The sequence below is a fragment of the Vicia villosa genome, unplaced genomic scaffold, assembly GCF_029867415.1.
Source record: "Vicia villosa cultivar HV-30 ecotype Madison, WI unplaced genomic scaffold, Vvil1.0 ctg.000525F_1_1, whole genome shotgun sequence".
Taxonomy (NCBI): Eukaryota; Viridiplantae; Streptophyta; class Magnoliopsida; order Fabales; family Fabaceae; genus Vicia; species Vicia villosa.
In genome coordinates, this window is record NW_026705243.1 from 415,825 (window position 1) to 430,383 (window position 14,559).

The window sequence follows — 14,559 nt, forward strand, 5'->3', positions numbered from 1 at the left end:
GTCAATGTCTAAGATCTTCACGATCAAGACCCCGATTGTTCCTTTCTCAATCCTCCGGTTGTAGCAATTTTGTTGAGCGGATCTTCAATCCCTCAATCCCTTATACACGGCTGAATTGATTACCCTCAACACTCTTCACTCGAACAAGATGAATGTCTACCGTCGAATCTCGAACAAGACAAATATCTACCGTCGAACCTTATCAACACACGTTCCTTACTTCGATCGAGAAAGATGATTATGTGTGATTCTCGATCAATAAGCGAAAGGTTGAAGATGAGAAGAAGCTGAGTCTATCTTTCACGTTTCTTGTTAAATTGCTTTAGAATGATCACTTGAGTATTTATAATACCTACAATGTATAAGCCAACTTGAAAACAGTAGAAAACTGGATTTATTAGCGACAGGTCGACCTACTCTCTGCATAGGTCGACCTATTGAGTGTATAGCACCTGAAAAAGAGCAATGTGTGACACTTGCGTCGACCTGAAAGGTCGGCGTACGCATTTCCGTGGGTTCCCCAAAATGATATGCGTCGACCTAGTCAATCAATGCGTCGACGCATTTTTCTTTTTCATTTGAATTTCAAAGAATGGATGCGTCGACCTGAAGAGTCAGCGTGCGCATACCCGAGATAACACAAAGTTCCATGCGTCGACCTATTCATTTGATGCGTCGACACATTCATCCCTTACACATAAATTTTTAGAAACATCTTGCAGTAGGTCGACCTGTTGTGTCTCTGGGTCGACCTACTAGTGTCTTGTAGCCAAAAATACTTGTCTTGGTTGCATTTGCTCGGTTTCTAAGTTTCCACTTAAGTTTCCACTTAAGTTTCTAAGAAACACCTTGCCCTCATAGTGCTATGGTTGGAACATGCACTATATCAGAACAAGTGATATACACCATCAATACATGTTTTAGGTGATACTTCAAAGAATGATCCTTGCTGGTTTTCAAGGATAAAACATGTCTTGAGTTATGTTCTGACATCTTGAATGACATTGTTCTTCTGGCTTAAGGATTAGTCTTTGAGAGACTTTGCATTTCATTAGAAGCAGAATAACATTGTCTTTGCTGATATTTATACTCTCTTACTCCCCCTGAGATATACAAATTTAGGACATCTTTGATGTTCGTCCTTGAAGCACCCTACATTTGGAATTTGTCACAGTTTCCAAATTCAGAATCCTTAGTTTGCTTGCTACACAAGATTCAGATTGCCACACTTTGCAACTTGGAGTAGAAGAAACTATATTGTATAACCATAAATTAATCTTCAGCAGATAAGTCTGAACCTTATCTCTCTGGTGTCTTCAAAACAGTAGTGATGATGTATTTTCAAGTAGAGCTTTTTCTTCATCACATCCTTCTTCTCTTTATACAGTTATTGCAAATATCCAGCTCCCATCAAGATATTCAACAGTAACAGTATGCTTCACCAGATACCATTGCCATACTTCCTAAACTTGTGAAGATAACAGTGAACATTAACATTTAGTTCACAATAGTCCATGAATTCTTCATACAAATACTCAGCTCCCGACAGAGTATAAGAATCTTGCATTTAGGCTGCACATCTAATAAGTACTATATCTCCCGTCAAAGTACCTATTAGTTAGTCAGTTAGAATTGACTACTCACACTAGATCATTCTGACTGATTACCTCTTCACACTTATATACTTTCCTCTTGGCAATAAAATACTAAATAACTGAAGATCTTGAGATGATGTTGTAGCATTTGATATGACATCATCCTTCATGGTTCTTGGTTGACATCTCTAACATCCAATTCATAGCACTTGGGGTGGAAACAATAGAGTGTAATTATCAGCAACATCCAGACATATCAAGGAATAGAATAGCCAACATCTCAATAAGCTTTTCTTCAGACTTTCATTCTGATTTTGAGATGATGGATGCCATAGTCTGTACTTATGGAGGAGATTCCCTCATTTAGGTTTCTAGAACAGACTCAGTTATGACATGACACTGAATTAGTCAGATTCTTCTGAGCCATCTGACTTCCTTGATTCTACATAACACTACCCTTTCTGGATAACAACAAGGGCAGTCAACATTCGTGACCATATTTCACTATGGTTGAGACACATTATTCAGCTCCAACAACCGCTCTATGGTTATGAATGAAAATACACATATCTGGTTCCATTGATTAGAGGAAAATACTAGATATAAGCTCATCTTGATTTAAACATAAAGGATCAGAAAAGAATACCTTCACGAGTCTTCTTTAGCACTGAGCTTTTACTTCTAAACTCCCATAAATTAAGATTTGGAGTAGAAGTACATGTTGACCGTGTCCTGATCAACTTATAATTAGATGTCTTCTCTTCCAAATCAGGAGTAGGTTCCAAACTAATGTTCTCATGCTACATTAGTTTACCACAAGTACTAATGTCCCAACATCTGGTAGGACATCTGTTCCTCCTTTCTGGGAATACTTCAGCCTTGGAATTCTTCAAGGTACACACTTGCATATGATTATGAATATCATTGATCAGTTAACATTCATCAGCTCTAATGAACCATGCCATTATGAGTGGACTTGAGAGATTACTCAAGTATCTTTGACACTTTAACTATAACTGTAAGGTTCTGCCATACATTCTGTTGAATATAAATAACCCTAGAATCTTTCTTTTACAACAGGGGTTGCACCAAAGGCTATGCAGCGGAAAATAGCCATACTTCAATAGAATTCACAATGTTTGCTTCTGCACTAAGCAACAGACTAGACCCTACTCCAAACATCAAATCCTGATCATAAACCTTAAATACAGAGGTTACTGAAGGATAGAAAAACACTTAGAAAGGGGGGGTTTGAATAAGTGTAGTTTCAAAACTCGTAAGATAAAAATAATTTGCACAAGTACTTTTATCCTGGTTCGTTGTTAACTAAACTACTCCAGTCCACCCTATACAAGGTGATTTACCTCAACTGAGGATTTAATCCACTAATCACACGAGATTACAATGGTTTTCCACTTAGACAACTTCTAAGTCTTCTAGAGTCTTCTGATCACAACTTGATCACTCTAGGAACAACTGCTTAGAGACCTTCTAAGACTTCTCTAGAGTATACTGATCACAACCCGATCACTCTAGTCCTTTACAAATTAATGTAAACAAATTCTAAGAGTATTACAATTGCTTCTTAAAAGCGATAATCACTGTGGACCTCCGTTTTTTCTCGGGCCATACCTCTGTGCGGAAGAGATACGTGAACTGACTCTTTTTTATCGCTTATGCTTTCGCATTTTTTTTTGAAAATTCACAGAGTCGCCACCGACCTTTTATTTTATCCAATTAAGGAAAGGTTTATAAAAGAAACAGAAAAAAGACCTTTAAGAAATTCTGGGTAAGGGGGTAGGTTATACAAAGGGAAGGTGTTAGCACCCTTTGTATCCATGGTTATCCATGGGCTCTTAAGTTTGCTTAGCTCACTTGTTTTTCGATCACTTTTCAATTGCTTTAGAATGCTCATATGTGGTTTCAAATACCTTTGTAAATTGAATTTTTTAATGATCCTTGTGCGGATGTATACAAAATGCTTGTTTATCTTTCGAAAGATGTTTTGAAAAGAATGTTAACTTTGTAATGATCCGTGTTTGGATGTATACAAAATATTGTCTTTTTGGAAAGTTTTGTTTTGAAAAACAACAGTGTATGAGAATTTTGTTTGTTTTGATTTGAGCAAGCAAACTAGGAGGTCTACCCTGAGTTGTAAGGTCTTTATCCTATTTCCTTTAAAAATCTATCCTTTCACCGGATACAAACAAAAGGTTCGATTTTGTACTCGAAACAGTAGAATTTTGACTTTGATTTTGAAAAGAATGAGAAGGGATTACCTTAAGAGGTGCAAGTGTGATTGTGTTTGTATTCAGATATTTTATCTTTGAAGTTAGTGATCTAACAGTTCAATTTTATCTTTGACACACACGCAGTTTATATTAGCTGGAAATTAAAATGCGGAAATGTAAAGTGCGGAAAGTAAATCTACGCTATTACATCGATTGTGCAGGAAATGTAAACTAGCCTATTTACATGATTTTGACATCCTATACATTTATCTAGGAATTTAAATTGCAAGAAAAATAAAAGGCATATTTTTGGATTTTTTTTTTATGATTGATTTTAATTAATGCATGATTAATTAAATTAAAATGAAGAAAAAAGATGAAAATATATTTAAACCTAGAATTTAAGTTTAAAATATGTACAAAATATTTGTCAATTAATTTTAAAACAAAACTAATTTTTTTTGAATTTTTGAAATTGATTTGAAATTGATTAAGCTAATTAAAACATAATTATGCAAATAATTATACAAATAATTAAAACTTAGAGAGAAAATTATTCAAAATATGTACAAAATCAGTTTACAATATATAAACAATATTTTATATAAAGAACAATTTTTTATGATTTTTTGATTGGTTAGAATAATTAAAAAGCAAATATATAAATATATACTAATTAATTATGCAAAATATTGAAATTTTGAAGAAAAATAAAATATTTTTATTTCAGAAAATAATATATTATTTTAGAAGTCTAAAAATATTTTTTGTGTATTTTTTGGATTTTTAAAACTGTTTTTAATTAATTTTGCAAAGAAATTAAAATAAAATAGAAAATAAAAGGATACTGATCAGATGTGGAAATTCATGAGGGAACATGGTAAGGATGAGTGTTCTGGAACGTTGGATGAGCTGGCAAGTGGATCAGAAGGTGGTTAAAGTGAGGGACCATAGCACGTGGAACACCTGCAAAACACTGAATCCAAGGTCAGTTTAAAAAAATCACGCGCGCGTCCTCCAGCCAATCAGAGGACGCCACGCATCATCTTCTTCCTCAGGATGGGTCTTTTACACCTCTCAATTGCAGGTGGTGTAAAAACTCCATCCTTTTACACCTGCTGAAAATAACGAATGCAAGCAAACATTAATATAAATTTGGCGCGATGCCATGGTTCAATTCGTCTTGTTCATGCGAGTTTAAAGGTACTACTTAGAGTTCATAATTTTGCATGGATCGTAAAACCCCAAATTTAAAGGTTCGAACCCTAAAATGGTGATCCTTCGTATAGTCGTCCAAACTTCAATTAAGTTTCCAGAAACGATTAGGACCTCAAACCAAACACAAATATATGTCTACATCTTGCTAAACATGCATGGATTATGAGATATAGGTTAGTTTTAGTTTGAACAAACCGTGGCCTAGGTAGCTCGATTTGTGAGGTTTCAGGACTTGGAAATGATTGAGATATGTTCAGTAATGCTTGAGGAAGGTATTAGAATGCTTAGTTTGTATGGGAAGTGACTGGAATTCAAAATTCGAATTTGAAATTTCTTTGAAAAGTTTAAGTGATTACAAGTATGTTACAAGCAGAATTCTGGCTATGATTTCGTGTGTCCTTGATTGTGAAGTGTTATAGCCTTTATATAGACTATGTTGTGCTTAGAATTGAAGCCAAGAAGCCTTTAGTTGCCTTTGTGGAATTCTTGATTTTTTTATATTAAAAACCTTTGAATTATTGACCAAGTCTTCTTCTCTTCAATGCTCTTGCCTTGTACTTCAATCTTCTGCAGAAAATTGAAGATTCCTTTGATGACTCATGCTTAGATTGTAAGCTACATATTATCCTTCCATTTTCCTTTTTAAATTTAATCTTATATGTGATAAAATTAAATCAAAAATGGATAAAAATGATGTGGGCTTTGTCTTGGTCGTGGGAGGCCCATTATATTATGGAAATGATGTTTGAACCATGAAAACTTGGCCCCATTTGGAAAAAATACATTTTTGAGCAATGTTGGTTTCATGCATTTTCCCAAAATTTAGCCAACTTCAACAAGGTGTAAATCCCTCAATTTTTGTCATATGAAGGAGTTCTTGCACTTTTTGGAAACCTCAAAGAGTCCTCTAACCAATGTCTTTGGTCTCATGTCAAAATGATTTTTGATGCTCCTTGTGTGTCCTTTTGAAAAAAGTGTCTTTTTGTTGACTTTGAAAATGACCTGTAATGTCTTTGGTCATATTTTTCAAATGGTGAATGCAATGACCATGGGATCAATTGCATTTGAAAGATAATTTAATTTCCTTCAAAATGAGCTTTGGTTTGAATTTTTTGGATGAAGGATGAGAGAGTTATGATCAGTCAAAGTTGAGTTGACTTTTCAGGCAAAAACCCTAATTTTGAATCTTAGGGTTTTGTTGATTTTTGATCTTTCCTTGATGAATTATGATCATCCAATGATCAAATGATGAATCCTTTGACAAAATATGGACTTTGACAAAAAATTTCATTTTTGACTGTCTGTTGACTTTTGGGGTCAAACGGGTCGTCTGTTGACTGTTTGAGCTGCTGACGGTGCGTCTGAGTGAATTGAAGTTTGAAAATTTGTATGATGGTACTTTGAGATATATGGATGTGCATGAAATCCATTTGAGGTCTCAAAAGCTTGTTTCTCCTGTAAAAACAAGAAAACCCTAGTCAGGGACTGTTTGTGTAGGAGACAGTTAAGCGTACCTGATTTTTGTGCAGTGTTGAGTCTCTGCTAATCGCGTGATATTCAGAAGACTTCTAGAACAAAAATCTTGGAGTTTTGAATTGTAAAAGATTGATTTGATTGATGGTACAAAACACTGAGAATTGTACTGCCAGCAGTTTGGTTGTCAACTGACTGTTCAGGTATTGACGTAGCAGTTAGAGTGAAAAATCAACAGTCAAAGTTAATTTCTTTTTTTTTTGTTTTTGTTTTATGTGAAAGATTAAAGTTTATTTACATGACTTGTTAAAAAAACACAGACATAATAAATAACTAATATTTACTGTACGCGAGCAAAATTACCGATAATAACCCTGAAAATCATTTAATGCACAGAAAAATGAATATTTGACTGGCAGAAAACACACAAAATATTATCTGAGTAATTAAGCAATATTATGACAAATAGTACAACATTTAATACTGACAGTACAAATATTACATACTATATTGAACAGTACGACGAATAAACGGTACATTTAAGAAATAAGAAATACGGCAAATTTTAAGGATGACGATTGATAACCCATGCTACAAATAGTAACATGTAGATGATTGGGAGCATAAGCATCCTAGGTCCACAGTGTTCCGGGCTATGTAGACAGAAGAAAGACATGATCATCGTAGCAATGGTGATGACCATAAGAAAACACGTTTCCCACCGCTTCGCCATTTTGTCGGGAAAGAAGAAAGGATGGATTATGAAGTAGAAATTTGAGAGATGAATTAGAATTTGATGTGAGATTTTTATGAGAAAATGAGAGGTATTTATAGAGTGGAAAGAAGGATAGAGACGTTGGGGAATGATGTGATTCCGTACAAAAGGAGAATTTGAGTGGAAGTGAGATTTGAAAGAAAGTGTATGATAGTGTTGGGAAAAAGAGAGATGTAGAGAATAAAGTTAGGATTTGATTTTTGGAAAAGAGATTTGAAAAGATTTTTGAAAATAATGGAATATAGTACAAAAATTAGTGGGAAACAAAAGATAATAATAATCTACTTGTTACCAGTACAATCTGAGTTTCCTGATTCTGCGCCTGCAAAAAGATTTAACTCTGTACCAATTGTGTCAGTACTATTTATCTGTAAATAAATAAATAGCATGTGTGAAGTAATAAACAGTATTTGGCGTTTGCGTAAGAATAAATTCAACTGCAAGCCAAATTACTGTATAAGAAAAATTCTAAAAATTAAGTGTTTCATATGTCAGGATATTTGTTGAAATAAAAATCCATGATTATATGAGGCTCTTAATTTCCAGGTTGGAGTTTTCTTGAAAAAAGATGCGGGCAAATTTTGGGGTATAACAGTTGCCCCTATTCAATCTTCTTAAACCTGAAGAGATTGTCTGAAATCTGAAGGTAGAAGGTGATTGAATATTTAGATGCCCTGAAAATTTGCACTTACCTTGATCAGAAGAGATGTTGGAAGTTGCATTTGAATGTCGTCTGCGAAACGTTGTTGGCAGATTGAAACATTACCTGAGATGGGTTTTCAGATGCCACCTGGTAAATGTGTTGATGATTTGTTCATCAGAATGAATCCATTGATTATATCTTGATGAAGGATTTGAAAGTCTTTGTGTTGACTGTTTCGGAACCGTCCAAGGTTACCGCTTTAAGTCTAGGAGGATGATTGCTACGGAACTTGTCCAAAGTTTTTCCGCTTTAGATTTTGATCATTGTGGAACCGTCTGAGGTATCAACTTTAGATCTGTGATGCTAGATCGTTCTGGAACCGTCTGAGGTACCAACTTTAGATCTGTGATGCTTGATCGTTCTGGAACCGTCTGAGGTATCAACTTTAGATCTGCAATGTTAGATCGTTCTGGAACCGTCTGAGGTATCGACTTTAGATCTGCAATGTCTGTTTTTGAGTTGGTAAGTGATCAGAATGAATCTTTGGTTTGATTATATCTGAGAGAACCGTTCATGGAATTCAGGTGAACACTGCATGTGATTGAGAACATCTTTGTTGAAGATATCCGTCTACCTGAAAAATCAAGTTAGTGATATGCAATGTTTATGATGCATGTAAATGTGAGATATTCCCGAAGAAATATGCATGTGATGTTGTGTATGAATATGCGCATGATGCATGATGTATGACGTATGATGTATGATGTATGATGTATGAATGTATGAATGTATGAATGTATGAATGTGAATATGAATGTGTGATGTATGAATATGATGTCAAGCTTCTATTTGGGAAAATAAATTTCCGTCAGTCATCTGGATATGACTATATTGTGATTGTTGATGATCTTTTGTCTTGTTTGAGTACCCTCGGCTGGGGAAATTCTTTGAGAACCACGGTACTCTGTTGAAGGACTTTTGACTATCACTTGGGAATGGAAGGTAGCTGGAAGTTCTGATGCCCTTTCAAGTGGGAATGAGGAAGATGCATAATCCTCCGATGCACTATCTGACCAAGTCCTGGTGCGGGGATCACACCTTCTGAAGATAGTAATCTGGAACAACCCTGCTGGGGGATAAGACTTCTTTTGAAGAGAAAATCCTTTTGAGGAATTTGCTGAGAAATGCGCTTCTCTTGGGGATTTTCTTCTGATGGAATGATGTCCAGATAATTGGGACATTTCCTGAATGCTATTCCTGTTTTTCCTGGTAAACATCAATCATATTCAAATGCACATGTTCATTCAGAATTATCATTGGGACGTTTACGTATTTAAAACAGAAAAAGTGAAAATAGTGATTTTTGAGCCTAAGCTGCATTGATTTTTGAAAAAGAGCCATGATAGGCTGATTAGCACAGGGAGACAACAATCCTAGAAGTAGGAAATTACCAGAAAGTTTTGGAAAATATTTATAAAGATAAATAGCTATGTGAAAACAATCCAGTCAAATTTCAACTCTGCTATTGCCAATCTGTCTTCGAGCATCTCATCCCTCACTTGTTGGAAGAAAGTGATTGGACTGATCGTGTCTTTGAGGTGTTGAATTTTGATGGTGAGTAGGCAGCTGAACGGAACATAGTTGTATGCTTCATTCCCTAACTTTTGCCTAGGCTGCCCTTTCAGGTTTTCAGCCTACCGTGATAGTATTTGTTTAGTCTCTAATTTTTGCCCGGACCGCCCTTTCGGGTTTTCAATCCACCGAGACGCTCATTTTTTGCCTAAGTTGCCCTTTCAGGTTTTCAACTTAGCGAGCTGCTTTTTTTTTCTTTTTAAGCGAAGTATTTTTTGACTATGTCAGCATTCACAGGGTGTGAGAAATCCTCACCATCCATGGTGGTAAGCAACATGGCGCCGCCGGAGAATATTTTCTTGATTATGAATGGTCCCTCGTAGGTGGGAGTCCATTTGCCTCTGGGATCACCTTGTGGTAAGATGATGCGTTTGACAACCAAGCCACCAGTTTGGTATGCTTGACTTTTGACTTTTTTGTTGAAGGCTTTGATCATACGCTTTTGGTATAGCTGACCATGACAAATAGCTGCGAGCCTTTTTTCATCAATCAAGTTTATCTGGTCCAACCGTGTTTGAATCCAATCGTCTTCGTCTAGAGTGGCTTCTTTCATAATCCTTAGGGAAGGAATCTAAATTTCAATTGGAAGAACTGCCTCCATACCATAGACTAAGGAGAATGGAGTTGCCCCTGTTGAAGTACGCGCAGATGTGCGATAACCATGAAGAGCAAAAGGCAACATCTCATGCCAGTCTTTGTAGGTTACTGTCATTTTTTGTATGATTTTCTTGATGTTCTTGTTGGCAGCTTCCACCGCGCCGTTCATCTTTGGTCGATATGGAGAAGAATTATGATGTTTGATCTTGAACTGTGTGCAAAGTTCAGTAATCATTCTGTTGTTTAGATTTGTGCCATTGTCCGTGATAATCCGTTCAGGGATGCCGTACCGACAAATGAGATTGTATTTGATGAACCGGGCCACCACATTTTTGGTGACAGAAGCAAATGAAGCTGCTTCTACCCACTTTGTGAAGTAGTCAATAGCGACCAGGATAAAGCGATGTCCGTTGGAGGCAGTAGGTTTGATTTCTCCAATCATATCAATACCCCACATTGCAAAAGGCCAAGGAGCCGTCAGGACGCTTAATGGAACTGGAGGTACATGTACTTTGTCAGCGTATATCTGGCATTTGTGACATGTTCGGGAGTGATGGTGGCAGTCTGTTTCCATGGTAGACCAGTAATAACCTGCTCTCAGGATCTTTTTAGCCATTGTATGTCCACTGGAATGAGTACCGAAGGCACCATTGTGTATTTCTTCCATGATCTGTTCTGCTTCCTTCTTGTTTACACAGCGAAGTAAAGTTGAGTCATGGTTGCGTTTGTATAAAGTTCCATTGCTTAGGAAGAATTTGGCAGCAAATCTCCTTAGAAACTTTCTGTCGTTAATGGATGCCCCTTCAGGGTACTCCTGAGCTTCGAGATATCTTTTTACTTCATGGAACCATGGTTTTTCCTCGGTTCCTTCGGTATCGATCTCATTGCAATAGGATGGTTCATCTTGCCTGTAAATGGTGATCATAGGCGCCTCGTTGTCCCACCTGACTTTGAACATGGATGACATGGTAGCTAAAGCATCAGCTAGTTGATTTTCCTCGCGTGGGATGTGTTCGAAAGTGATTTCTTCGAAGTAAGGAATCAAACTCAGCATATATTCTTTGTAAGGAATTAGATTCGGGTGCTTTGTGTCCCATTCCCCTTTGACTTGGTAGATTACCAAGGCCGAGTCTCCGTAGACTTCCAGGAATTTGATTCTTAGATCAATTGCAGCTTTAAGACCCAGATTACATGCTTCGTATTCGGCTATATTGTTAGTGCAATTGAAGCATAACCTGGCAGTGAATGGTGTATGACCTCCTGTGGGGGAAATGATCACAGCCCCGATGCCGTTGCCAAGTGCATTAGAAGCTCCGTCAAAAACCATAGTCCACCGGGATCCTGGCTCGGGTCCTTCTTCTGGTCCTGGTTGTTTGTAGTCATTGACTAGCATAATGTCTTCGTCTGGGAAGTCAAAGTTCAATGCTTGATAATCATCCACTGCTTGATGAGCCAGATGATCAGCTACCACACTTCCTTTGATTGCTTTTTGTGAAGTGTATTGAATGTCATATTCTGTCAAGGTCATTTGCCATCTCGCTATTCTTCCTAAGAGACCAGGTTTTTCGAACACGTATTTGATGGGATCCATCTTGGAGATTAGGAAAGTGGTGTGATTTAGCATGTACTGTCTTAGTCGGCGAGCCGCCCAAGCTAAGGCACAACAAGTTTTTTCGAGTAGTGAGTATCTTGTTTCACAATCGGTAAACTTTTTGCTAAGATAGTAGATTGCGTGCTCCTTTCGGCCGGATTCGTCATGTTGTCCTAGTACATACCCCATTGAGTCTTCTAACACAGTTAGGTACATTATCAGAGGTCTGCCTTCCACAGGTGGCAACAAGATTGGAGGTTTTTGGAGATATTCTTTGATTTTGTCAAAGGCTAACTAGCATTTGTCATTCCACCTTTCCACTTGATCTTTCTTCAACAGTTTGAAGATCGGCACACAAGTAGTAGTCATGTGGGCAATGAATCGGGCGATGTAATTTAGGCGTCCCAAGAATCCTCTGACTTGTTTCTCGGTACGAGGTATAGGCATTTCTTGAATGGCTTTAACCTCGGCAGGATCAACCTCAATACCTTTGCTGCTGACGATGAAACCTAAGAGTTTGCCGGATCTTACTCCAAAGGTACACTTATTTGGGTTCAGTCGCAACTTGTATTTCTTGAGTCTGTCAAACAACTTGTGTAAATGACCCAGATGTTCTTCCTCGGTGTTGGATTTTGCAATCATGTCATCGGCATACACCTCTATTTCTTGATGAATCATATCATGAAATAGTGCTACCATTGCACGTTGATAGGTTGCTCCTGCGTTTTTCAGACCAAAGGGCATTACTTTGTAACAAAAGGTTCCCCAGGGTGTTGTGAAGGTTGTTTTTTCCATGTCTTCGGGTGCCATCTTGATTTGATTGTACCCTGAGAATCCGTCCATAAAGGAGAATACCTTGCATTGCGCGGTATTGTCAACCAGTACATCGATGTGTGGTAAAGGGAAATCATCTTTGGGGCTTGCCCGGTTCAGATCTCTGTAGTCCACGCACATTCTGACTTTCCCGTCTTTTTTAGGTACAGGCACGATGTTAGCTATCCAAGGAGGATAACTTACAACTTTTAGGAATCCGGCATTGAACTGTTTTTCAACCTCGTCTTTGATCTTTTTTGACATATCAGGCCTACTCCTTCGTAGTTTCTGTTTGACTGGAGTGCTACCTTCTTTGATTGGCAGGCGATGAACTACAATGTCCGTGTCAAGGCCTGGCATATCTTCATAGGACCAGGCGAATATCTCGACGTAGTCTCGCAGCATTTGAATCAGTCTTTGCTTGATGTTGTGTTCTAAATCAGCCCTTATTTTGACTTCTTTCTTTTCTTCGTTGCTGCCCAAGTTGATGACCTCAATTGGCTCCTCGTGAGGCTGTATGGCCTTGTCTTCTTGTTCTAGCAGCCTTGCAATTTCTCTTGGCACTTCACAATCTTCCTCACTTTCGTCCTCAGTTTGGTAGATCGGACTTTCAAAGTCATGACGGGCAATAGCAGAATCGTTGTTGACTGGATCCAGAGTGTATGTGAATCTGCATGTTAGTTATGTGAGTGTGTGTGAAGAAAAAACATAGCTATTTGAAAGCGAAGAAAGAAAGAAAAAGGATCACAAAATTTTAAATATGCAAGCGTCCCATGATTTTATTGAATGCACATGATCATGATATGATAAGCCCTTATAGAAGGACCAGTGTGCTAAGGCACACGGCTTTCAAGCTCATGGTTCGATTGTTCAGGAACCATTTTTATCTTTGCACAATATACACAAAGAAAACAGGGAATGGCATTTACTCCTGGTCAAAGGAGATCACATCCTCAGCTTTCCAGTTGTTCAATCCACTGTTGTGAGCAGGGAGTACCCAGCTGTTCCAGTTGCAGTTGTCTTCTTCATCTTCCACAACATTGATTTCATTAGTGGGAAAATGAGCCGGTGATCCTTCGGGATAAGGGATATACTCTGCTGGATACGAGAGCCCAGGCTGAGATATCTCTGTTGGCTGAGCGAGATGCTCGATAAGGCCGTCCCATGCAGTCGGGATGATGTTTTGAATAGAGACTTGTGCATCCTGATGAGGAGTGTATTCTGACAGAAAGCAACCTTCGTTATTTGGTATTTCCCTGGCTTCTTCAAAAGTGAAATTTTCATCGTAATGTTCATCCCATCCAGTTGGGACAATGTCCTTCATAGCAATTTGTGAGCTTGGAGGAGCGGAATATTTCACCATATAGTCATATTTGCCGCTGGGTTCTCCTAGCGTGTCCCATACTTCTTTGGGTGGATTTTGATATTGCTCAGTGACGGGACTTGTGAAACTTTTGTCATTTCCAATTTGATCACCCCATCCAGTCGGGGTAATGTCTTCCATAGCAATATAAGAATTCTGAGGTGCGGTATACTGATAATTATACCCGTCACTTGGTTCTCCCACAGCATCCCACATTCCCATGGAAATGGGTGGAATCTCATCTGGATATGGATGAATGATATGGTTCAAGAACACTCCTTCATCTTCAATAGCGTTTACTTCTTGGCTGACGAAGTGTGACATTAATCCTCCAGAACGAGGACTTTGACTATTCTTTTGATTTCCACTATCATAGCCCAGGCCTAGCTTGTCAGACTTGTAGGGTATATCGGGAAGCTGTCCCCATACTGTGCAATCACCCTGTTCAATCAAGGCTTTGGCATCTTTGAGAGAAGCCATAGTTGTAGTTGGAGTAGCAGGAATATGCTTGGTGGTAGAGACATCTGGGGAGACCACCTCAAATGATTGGCATGGAGTTTCGATGAATTCGTCCTCCAACTCGACATATTTGGAATTGCTTAGGTGACTAACCACATATTCCTCTTCG